The sequence below is a fragment of the Elephas maximus genome, chromosome 10, assembly GCF_024166365.1.
Source record: "Elephas maximus indicus isolate mEleMax1 chromosome 10, mEleMax1 primary haplotype, whole genome shotgun sequence".
Lineage (NCBI taxonomy): Eukaryota > Metazoa > Chordata > Mammalia > Proboscidea > Elephantidae > Elephas > Elephas maximus.
This window is the reverse complement of record NC_064828.1, coordinates 21,708,706-21,720,939: the sequence shown is the minus strand read 5'-3', so window position 1 is coordinate 21,720,939 and position 12,234 is coordinate 21,708,706.

Sequence of the window (12,234 nt, the reverse complement as noted above, 5' to 3'; positions counted from 1 at the left end):
AAAAACCAAACCTGTTGCCGTAGAGTTGATTCCAACTCATAGCGACCCTATAGGACAGAGTAGAACTGCCCCATAGAGTTTCCACGGAGTGCCTGGAAGATTCAAAGTACTGACCTTTTGGTTAGCAGCCATAGCACTTAACCACTACACCGCCAGTGTTTCCATGGTAATGACAGCTATTATTTATTCAGTCCCCACTATGTGCCTGGCATTGCACCACTCAATTTGCATATCCTGACGTATTTAATCCTTACAACACAGGGAGGTACCATTACCTCAACTATGTAGATGAGGAAACCAAAGCAATGTGGTTAAAGGTCACCCCGATAGCAAGTGGAAGAGCCAAGATTTAATTTGGGCCTAACTCTCAAACTGCTATTCCACACGAGAAGGCTAGGAAAGGTGGTGGTGGAAGAGCATGGATGAGGAGTGTTTGATTTTATAAGGAAGGAGGTTAGGGGAAGCATCACTGAGGAGATGAATTTGATCTTGTAGAATAAAAGAGTTTGCTGGGCCAAGGAGAAGGAGCATTTTAGCAAAAGAGGCCATGCAAACAATGATACGGAAGCATGACATGTTTGGAGAACAATGATGGACCAGCCCAGTGTGATGATGGCACAGAGCACACGGGATGGGGCTGAGTTGTTCAGCTCACTGCTGCCCATTGTCTCACTTCATTCACAACCTTCAATGTGAACCACGTTGTCTTGCCCCACCTTGCCTTGTCCCACCTTGGGTGACATTTCCAGTCTGTCCTTGCTCTCCTGACATTTAATACTACTCTTCTGGACTGACCCTTGGTTTCTTTTCCTGATCATCATTTATACCTCCAACTGGACTGCTTCAACCTGTTCAGTCTAGCTTGAGACCTAAGATGTTATCCACACACTATCTGTTTCCCCATTCTAGCAATGGGGTTGGACAAAGCCAGTTCAGGATCTTGGACTTTACCCCTTGGGCCAGGCTTCTTAGAATACATGGATGGGATCCATGGACTCACAAATCATTACAATGCTAGGCAAAATATTGTACGTGAATTTTTAAAGGAAGATTGTTCAGAACTTTCATTAGATTTCCAAAGGGAAATATGACTTTCTCAAGTGATTAAAAACCACAGAAATTCTGTGCTGTCCAGTATTGTAACTAAAAGCTATATGTGGCTCTTTAGAGTATCTAAAATTAAAATAAAATGAAAATTTTAGTTTCCAAGTGTGGTACATACATACAATGACATGTTACTCAGTTATAAAGAGAAGTGAATTTCTGATACATGGATGAACCTTGAAAACATTATGCTAAGTAAAATAAGTCAGTCACAAAAGGACAAGTATGCGATCCCACTTACATGAAATGTCTAGAATAGGCAAGTGTATACAAACAAAAGTCTGTTAGTGGTTTACTAGGAGTTGGTGGGAGGGAGGGGAAAAAGGGAACTTATTGCTTAGGGGGCAATAAGTTCTGTAAGGGTGATGGAAACATTTGGAAATGGATAACGGTGATGGTTGAACATAATGCCACTGAACTGTACGTGTGAAGAACGTTGAAATGGCAAATGTTTTGTTACATATGTAGTTACCACAATAAAAAATTCAGTTTCTCAGTCTTGCTAGCCACATTTCCAATGCACATGTGGACGTTGGACTGCAGAGATAATAGAATATTTCCGTCATTGGGGAAAGTTCTCCTGGACAGTGCTGACATAGAACGGGGGACCATCAAAGACGTTAAAGAGGAGGATAACATGATCGGGTACATGATTTGAAAGACGAACTCTAACGGCAATGTGGAGGACAGACTTGGAGAGAAAAAGCCATGAATCAGGGAGACTAGCTGAGAGGAACTGATCTCATGCGGTAGCAATGGGAGTGGAAAGGAGGTCGTGGTTCTGAATAATGTTTCAGAGCACTTGGAGAAGGACTAGACCAGGGGATGGAGGCAGAGAAAGAAGTCAAGGACAACTCTAAACTTTCTAATTTCAACAACAGTAAATTCCAGAACTGGTTCCTCCCCTCACTTTCTATTGTCCCTTCATTCTCCTTGAGCACCTGGGCCAAGTCGTCATGGTCCTTCCACTGCTGTTCCCTCTGCCCAGAATATTCTTCTTCCAGCTATCCAAATGTCTCCCTCCCTCACCTCCTTCAAGTGTGTGCTCAGTGAAGCCTTCCCTCACCAGCATGAGTGACTAGGAGTCCGGGATACAAAGAACATCATAGAAGCAGGTGTGAAGGTGAGGAAGACGATGGGTCATTCTGTAAGTGCTGAGTTCGAGCACCCACCCCCCCGATAAAATGCCAAGTCTTCAAAGATCAGTAATTTGTAGTCATTGAAGAAGGGTAGAATGTTGATAACAGGCCAGGCCCTGGATAGCATTTTCAAACGGGTGAAATTGCCCTCTTACACCAGATACCCTCCATCTTTTCAAATTTTTTCTCAGGAAATGTCCTCATAAACACATTAATACTAAGGCATGAATGACTAATAGGTGCAATGTGTTGTCCCACCCAAGTGATTCTCATTTTAATGTGGGAAAGGGTCCTCAGCACCAAGACTGAATCTGGTGAGAACACACTTCCCTCCAGGACCTCATAGTTAGCTTTCTGATCGTATAGCAATTTTTGAAAGACATTCAGCAAAAGGTGGGCGCAAAAATTCTTTGTGATTAACTCCCCATTACTCAGAACATTTTGTGGGTAAAACGTCCCAACCCCTCGCCCTCTGAGCCTGTTGGTAATCAGAATGTTACTGTATAATATGAAAATTTTCAAAGAGAACTAAACTCAGGTCTATAAATATACATGATTAAGGCTTCAAATATAGCACTGCTTTATTTTCATGGGGCTATTTCTGTGTGGTGATTGCCTGGCTGGTTTGCAATTTCAGAATACAAATGGCTTTTCTCCATAGCTAATGGGAAACTTGGCAGAGGGCTGCACACCCAGGCCCTCTCTGAGGAACAGTCTGCTCAACAACGGTAAGTGCTCTTCTTCTGAATTGCTTCACACGGCTGACAAGTGGGAACAATGCAGCTCCAGGTCCTGCTAAGATCAAATAGTGTCTGTTTGGTTTCTCTTCTGGTGCTTGAGGCATACTAATCTTCCTGTAATAAATAATAAAGTGATCACGAGCACTTATCTCTTTGATATGCTAAATTAAAGACACTGATATGAATTAGGAAGAGATGCCCTCAGAGATTTCCCCGACACTGGACTCACAAGAGGAGCCCTGGTGGCACAGTGGTTAAGAGCTCGACTGCTAACCAAAAGTTTGGCAGTTCGAATCCACCAGCTGCTCCCTGGAAACACTATCAGGCAGTTCTACTTTGTCCCATAGGGTCGCTATAAGTCGGAATCGACTTGACAACAACAGGTTTGGGTTTTTTGGGCTCATGAGTAAATTAAAAAAAAATTTTAATAAGAATGATGTAAAAAAACTCATAACCATAGTGACTACGCCATGGAGGAACTGCCTGAAGCAAAATCTATGGCTGTTATAAGCAAAACACTGACTAAAGAGCTTATTATCTCCATAGAAAGGGAATAAAGAAGATGTTTAACCATATGCTAATCTCAGTATCATAAAGCAACTTTTCCAATATCATCACAGAAAATAAATACCTCTGAGTTAGGCCTTTCTAGGAAAATATTATAAAATGGTGAGATTTTGTAGCAGTTCAGAGGATGGATTTTAGAGGCAAAATTCAAATCCCGTTTCTCTCACTTACTAGCTTTGTGTCTGGACAAATGTGGCTTAGAGAAGTTTTCTCCTTTGTAAAATGGGGATTCTAAAGTAATACCCGTATCTCAGGGTTATGGAGAAGATTAAATGATATAAAGCATGTAAAGCAGAATATCTGGCATCTAGTTTTTTTTTTTAGTTAAAACCAATGGAAGATAAACATCATCAATATTTGGTCTGAAAGTCCATCTTCAGAGTCTCTCATTGATTCCCCAGCCTCCTTTTCACTCCGAAGCCCCACTTTCTAGAGTATCTTACGATGTTTCTTCCTGCCAACTACTTCTAAGGATATAGTCAGGCCAGCTAGAGAAGTCAGTCAGCTGGGGTTTGAACCCAAGTCCACAGCAGGAGTCCAAACCTTGCGTGAAAGAGATAGATCAAGAGTAGCTGCTCATTACAAGAGGACTTAATGATGGCAAAGGCAAGCTAGGAACAAAAAGTTTAAACCTGAACCAGAGGCAGGGTTAGTATGAAGCTAACGAAGGTTAAGTTTCAAAGCTCCCCACTTGCATGGCTCTTTCCAAGACCTTATTCCTAATTTTATATTTGTAATTTTGCATTATATTTCCTAAAGATGGTCCTAAAAACTATTTTGCTTCAGGTCTCCCAAAACCTGTAACTGCCCCTGCCTAGTAGTGCATATGCTCTGAGCTTGACTGGTAGCAGGGATGTCTGGAAGCTGTGGATCACTGGGTTAGCCTTATTTTCACCTCCTTTTTTTTTTTCTAGTGAATCTCCGGACTGGTCAGAAATCAGTGATAAGGATAAGCCTGCAGGTAGCCTCTAGAGGTTCCTATGATGAAAAAGCCAAGGTGTGGCAGGAATGAGGTGGGTTCTGACTGAGCTGAATATTACGGCTATTCCCCAGAGACTTAGGGTTCAGTACGAGGAACGAGATGTTATAAAAACAGGTACAATAAGATATTAAATCAATGTTTCTCAAATGCCCTTCTGCTGTCCATAGCCCGGCTATGATGGAATAGCTGGACCAACACGTTCATCAAGGATAACTAAAGAAGAAATCTGTTGGAAGGTAACAGGAAGTGCTGAGACATCCAGGACTTGAAAAAAGAGAAATTTATTGAGATGATTCCAACTTTCACACACTACTTTATCACTTGGGACATTTGAAAATCCTTGGTGCAGGGCCAGCAGCTTTTGGAAATTTGATGGACCTGTAAATGTCCCTGGGTGGTGCAAACAGTTTGTATTCAGCTATTAATTGAAAGTTGGTGGTTCAGACTTACCCAGCAGAACCACTGAAGAAAGGCCTAGCGGATCTGCTTCGTAAAGATTACAGCCCAGAAAATCCTATGAAGCTAAGTTCTGCTGTATAATATATGGGGTCACCACGAGTAGTGCTTAAGAGCTATGGCTGCTAAACAAAAGACCATCAGTTCGAATCCACCAGGTGCTCCTTGGAAACTCTATGAGCCAGTTCTACTCTGTCCTATGGGGTTGCTATGAGTCGGAATCGACTATACAGCAATGGGTTTTTTTTGGGGGGGGGTGGAGGGAGATAAAAATTGAAGTTTCGTGTTTGAAGCTGCCAACTCAATTAGGACTTGTAGAGTTAAGATCCTGGAGAGAAGATGGGTACCATAAAAGCGAGGCCAGCATCAGCATCAGTTTCCTTCAAACTGTTCACTGATTAAGTTGTTCAGCACAAGAGACTGAACAGAAAGGGGGAGAAAGAGCAGAGCGAAATTTTTGATGGTCTCGTAGTGCTATGGAGACAAAAACTGAGTTCAGAGCTTTGCAAGGGAGACTGGTCCCAAGAAGTATACTAGGCCCTCAGCTGGGACCTCGAAGACTACATTCAAGGAGCGAGTGTGAGCCAGAGGTACACTGGCCTTCCCAAAGACTAAAAGCCAGTCTTGGGACAGCTTGGTCCCAACTGGACCAAAGCGTAAGCTTTTAATAACATAGCCTCAAAATACATAAAGCAAAATCTGATAGAACTAAAAGGATAAATAAACAAACCTATGGTCACACTAGAATTTTTTTTAAATACATCTCTCTTGGTTACTGATAGAACAGATAAAAAAAATATGTGAGGATATAAGGAATTTGAACAAAATCATTAACAAACTTGATGTAATTGATACATAAAAATATGGTACCTAACTACTGCAGAATTCCACAATCTTTTCAAGTACACGTGGAACATGTACGTAAAAGTCATAACAAATTTCAAAGGATTATCATCTGGCCAACAGTGAAATGAAGTAAAAAAAAGCTAGAAATTAATAACAAAAAGATAGAAAAAATCCTCAAATGCCTGGCAATGAAGTAACCCACTTTAAAAAAAAAAAAAAAGGCTAAGGAAGAAATCACAATGGAAATTAGAAAACAATTTGAACTGGATGTTAATGAAAATTTGACATGGAATGTATGGGATATACTTAAGCTGTGCTACGAAGATATTATTCATTACTTTTGTCAATATCAATTTGAAAATTCAGCTGAAATAAACAAATTCCTAGAAGAGCACAACTTACCAAAAGCAAAACAACAAAAAATAGAATAGTCCTATACTGTTAAAGAAATTGAATCTGAAATTTAAAACCTTCCCACAAAGAAATCTCCAAGCTTAGATGGCTTCACTGGTGAATTATTCCAAAATGTTTAAAAAGGAAATAATAACAAATTAATACAAACTCTTCAAGTGAATACAAGAAGAAACACAGTTTAATGCATTTTATGAGGTCAGTGTAACTTTGATATTCAAACTGACAAGGATAATATAATAATTATAGACTAATCTCTCTCATAAAAACAGATGCAAGAATCCTAATCAAAATATTAGTAAACTCAATACAGCAATATATTTAAAACAAGAATAGAAAAGTAAAGTTGCTTTAATATTTGAAAAATCAGTGTGAGGACTTCTACTTCTGCTCATCACCCTACTACAATCAACTAGAAAATTGGACAAAATATACAAAGCAACTATTTTCAGACATTGAAGAACAGGCAGAATAGGTCTGTGATCCCTGAAAGAAAGAAAAGAAACAAGGTGAGGCCTATGATAGCCCTGGAGGCAATTTCCAAACAGCAGCTCAGTGAAGAAGAACATAAGAAGAAAACCAGTGGTCTCACTGAATTTAGGACTTAGGATTTAAGGGGGCTAAACTTGCTGGAATTTGTGGGGCAGAGTGTCTGGGAGGGGTTACACATAGAGAGAGCCCCCAAAATCTGAAGAGAGGTCCCCTAAGACTTTAACTAAATACTAATCTGCACACGCAGAGGGTGAAACTCTATTAGGTCAAGCAAAGAACAACTGTCTGGGAGCTATAAGCTAAATAATTCCCAGAGCTCACAAAGGTTAGGAAATGTTTAAATTTCTACCAGCCTTAGTGAACAGACCACACTGATAATCTGGGGCATTTGATAGGGACTGAACAACTCTGAAGGATCACAGCTTAGTGATAGAGCTAAACTAGCCCTGGTTAAGCGATCCACTGCTAACAAAAAGGTTGGCTGGTTTGAACCCACTGGTGACTCTGCAGGAGAAAGACCTGGTGATCTGCTCCTATAAAGATTACAACCTAGGAAACCCTATGGGGCAGTTCTATTCTGTCATACAGGTTTGCCATGAGTTGGAGTCGAGTTGATGGCACACAACAACAACAACAAAGCTGAAAAACAAACATCCAAAGGCGAGACCTAACCCACAAGCAACTGCCTGCCCAAACAAACTTCAACACTCTTCAAAGGAAGACAAAACCAAACTTTCAACAACATAGCATTTTTAATGTCCAGCACCCAATAAAAAATTACAAGGCATGTGAACAAGTAACACTATATGACCCAGAACCAGAAGAAAAATCAATTACTAGAAAAATAAATCAATAAAATTCATCATATTAACAGAATAAAGCAGGAAAGCAAATAATCATCTTGATGGATATGGAAAATGTACTTATTAGAATTCAACATCCATTCGTGAAAAAAATTCTTAGCAATCTAGGAACAGAAGGAAATTTTTAAATCTGAATCCTATAACAAACATTATACTTAATAGTGAAATGCTGAAATCTTTCTCCCTAAAATTGGGAAGATACAAAGATGCCCATTCTAACTGTCCCCATTCAACATGGAAGACCTCAAAAGTGCATTAAGGGAGGAAAAGGAAATGAAAGACATATAGATTGAAAAGAAATAAAGTGTAAGGATTGAACAGGAAGAAATACTATTAATATTTACAGATAACATAATTATGTATGCAGAAATTCCAAAAGAATCTACAGTCAAACTTAATAAATAATAAGAGAATTCAAAAAAGTTAATACATACCAGGTGAAGGTATAAAAATCTATTATAGCTTGCATTAAAAATCAAACAGCTAGGAATAAATGTAACAAAAGATGGCCAAGACCTCTCTATATAAAACTGTAAAACATTATTGAGATTAAAGAAGACCTACATAAATGGAGAGAGCTACTATATTCTTAGATTGTAAAGATGCCACTTCTCTCCAAATTCATCTATAGATTCGATACAATCCCAATAAAAAATCCCAGGATTTTTTTTGTGTGTGTGTGGAAAGTGACAAGATGATTGTATAATCTATACCAGGACTAAGAATGGCCAATAATTGTGAAGAGGAATATAGCTAAAGAATATACACAATTACATGTCAAGATTTATTATAAAGTTACAGTAATTAAAATAGAGATGCTAGCATAGTAAAAGGAAAATAGACCAGTAAAACGAGAGATTCCATAAACTGACCCACAAATATGTGATCACTTGATTTAGGACAATGATGACAGTACAGTGCAGTGGGGGCGGGGGGGGGAAGGGTGATCTTTTCAGTAAGTAGCATTCAGTTAATGGGATATTTACATAGGAAAAAAAATTAATCTTGATCCCTACCTCACATCATACAGTGAAATGTATTTGAGAAAGCAGACACAAAAACATATGTTCTATGTGATTTCCTTACATAAGGCTCAAAAACAGGCAAAACTAACGGTGCCAGAAGACAGGATGATTATTTGCTTTAGCAGGTAGTAATGACTGGCAAGGGAGCCCTAGGGGTGCGGTGGTTAAAGAGTTCGGCTGCTAACTAAATGATTGGTGGTTCAACCCCACCAGCCGCTCTGCAGGAGAAAGATGTGGCAGTCTGCTTCCATAAAGATTTACAGCCTTGGAAACCCTATAGGGCAGTTCTAAGCTGTCCTATAGCATCGCTATGACTCGGAATTGACTTGACGGCAGTGGGTTTAATGACTGGCAAGGAATCCAACAGGGAATTTCTGGGGAGCTGGTACTATTTTATTACTTGATTTGGGTGGTGATCACATGATTGTGTTCACTTTATGGAAATGTACTGAGTTGTTTATCTATGACTTGAGTACTTTTCTGTCTGCGTAGTATATATATTTCAATAAAAGTTTACTTAAACTGAAAAAAAAAATGGTCTAGACATGGCTGGCATCAGGAATAAAGGAGTTTGCTTGTTAAAAATTCAGATTTTTAGGCCTCACCCTAGACTCTTGGACTCAATCACTGGGAACTGGGAGTGGCTCATGCAATCCGCATTTTTATCCATCTTTCCACTATGGGCATGGGCATCTGAAAACCACTGCATTAGAAAGTAAAGAAAGGTGGCTAGAATTTTACTTCTGAAGTCATTTTAAATGAGTTGATTTTGGTGATCTAGTTTGAACATGGCATTTTAAAGCCATTGTTTCATCCTGAAGTATCAATAACAGCTGAGATTCACGATTCTTTTTTCCAAATCTAGGACTTCGTTTCTGCATGGGAGACACATTCTCTACATGCACAAAGGCACCCATTCTTTCAGTAAGAGTTCAAGACTTGCAATAGTGGCCTCTAAAAAAACTTATCAGTCGGTTTCTGTAATTGTTTAAAACCAAAAGTCTTGTTTTATTTTGCTTTAAAAAGACATTTCTTTCTGGGACCTTTAGCTCACATGGACATTCTTCTCTGTTCCCAAATGCGGTAATGCTTGGCTTGTGACAGGAAGAGTAAAATTGGAAGGCTGAACCAGTTGATGTGTAATGGTAACATCAAGTGCAGATCTTGGTACCAGACTCTTTTATAACTATCCTCATTAGTGGCGTCTGGGGTCTTAAATGCTAGCAAGCAGCCATCTAAGATGCATCAATTGTTCTCAACCTACCTGGATCAAAGGAGAATGAAGAACACCAAGGACCCAAGGTGATTACGAGCCCAAGAGACAGAAAGGGCCACATGAACCAGAGACTACATCATCCTGAGACCAGAAGAACTAGATGGTGCCCGGATATAAATGATGACTGCCCTGACAGGGAGCACAACAGAGAACCCCTGAGGGAGCAGGAGAGCAGTGGGATGCAGACTCCAAATTCTCATAAGACCAGACTTAATGGTCTCACTGAGACTAGAAGGACCCCAGTGGTCACGGCCCCCAGACCTTCTGTTGGCCCAGGACAGGAACCATTCCCAAAGCCAACTCTTCAGACACAGATTGGACTGGACAATGGGTTGGAGAGGGATGCTGGTGAGGAGCGAGCTTGTTGGATCAGGTGGACACTTGAGACTCTGTTGGCATCTCCTGCCTGGAGGGGGGACGAGAGGGTGGAGGGGGTTAGAAGCTGGCAAAATGGACACAAAAAGAGAGAGTGGAGGGAGAGAGCGGGCTGTCTCATTAGGGGGAGAGTAATTGGGAGTGTGTAGCAAGGTGTATATGGGTTTTTGTGTAAGAGACTGACTTGATTTGTAAACTTTCATTTAAAGCACAATAAAAATTATATAAAAAAAACCTATCCTTATTTAGCCTCTTCTGCCTTTGTTTAAAAACAAAACAGCTTAAGGATAATTAGCATTCTATAAGTACAGATAGTACTCCTCACTGGAGTACTTTCCCATTAGGTATTTCTCATAGCCTTTTCTAACCAAATACTAATTTGGCTTCCACTCATAAGTACATACACTATAAACATTGAAGCATGCTTTCTACAGGCTTGTTATTTCTTTTTCTGATTCTGGCAACTTAGCATCCCCTCTAGTATTCTAACCCTAAGAAGACTTTCTTGTTAGGCTTGCTTTACTCACATGGGAAGTGTGAGTGTTGCTTCTTCTACTTTGATGTGTCCCAAGGTAAGAAGTTTAAAGAACGGCATGGTAAGGGATTTGCCTGAAAGTCAGACCGTGGTTCTAGTCTCAGTTCAACTACTGTAATGTCCTGGGCAAATCACCCAATCTAGATGCCCTTATCCATAAACTAATGGCACACAGCAGGCACTCAGGAGTCTATGAATGCACAAGAGCTAGATCCTTTCAAAGGCATCTTTCAACTTTTTATACTCAGTTCACTTCCGTGAAAGAAGTCAGCAATCAAAACAAGATGCAAACTAACCAGGTCAACTGCTAGTCCACTGCTCTTCTTGGGGGAGTCTGAGATTGGAGGAAACCAGCACCGGGAGGTGGTACCAGAAACAAAGCGGGTAATGAAAATACTGTCACAGAGTAGGCACTTTCATTTGTAAATGACTGAACTAAAAACCAAGAACCAAAACAACAAAGTGGCCAAAATAAACCAACGAATGAAAGAAGAGAAAGATGGTATTTTATATGACCAGTTTTCAGCCAAAACTCCTGACTTTTTGAAAAATGTCAATAAGCTCAGCTTCTTAAAAGATCTGCTTTATATTAAATCAGGCATCTCCAAGGAGAAGCAGCTGCCTTTGAGGTTCTAGCAGTCAGTATACTCACTCCACATAAATCATTAGATTTATTGCAAACAGGAGGCAAGTGTGGCGTGAGTGTACAACGTGAGCCACAGATGGAGGGGAAGGGAATGAATGGTGCGGGCACTCGTCCCTGGAGATTAACCAAGAGAAATCAACATGTCTGTTGGAAAAGGTAACTTTTGGAGTCCTCTGTATTAAATATTAATATAATAGGAAGCTTTCTTCATTTTTTATATTTACCTTAATTTTCTTCTACTACTTCTGAGCCACCCTGTTGGCAATGCTAAATAATTCCTTTCCTTTTTGGAATTTAAATGCTTTAAATGAACAAAAATGTAAAGAACCAAGAAAACAAGACTCATCAGAAACATAACCTGTTCTTTCACTGCATGGTAAGAAATGAGAAGAAAAGCTAAGTGTGAAATGCTGGTGCTTAAAATTACAATGTAAACAGAAAGTGCACAGTGACCCTTTCTTAGGAAGCTCACATGGAGGAACATTGTGGTATGCTGACCAAACTTCTGTTCATTTGTGGTTTCAGGATGTTGCTGTTAATGCCAGATGGCACTCAACAAATTACACTACAATATGACATTTTGTACAAATCACTTCACCCCTAGTTTACTTTTCGCTTGTGTTTCTGCATCTAGTTACTCACAGAAAAAAACCAAAAACTGTATTATGGCCTTATTTTCTAAGGGGGTGTCAAAGTTCAATTGCTAATGCAAAGACAGTGGTTCCCAGACTTTGTTCTGAGGAGATCGTTCCCAAAGGTATCTTAACAGAAAACAAA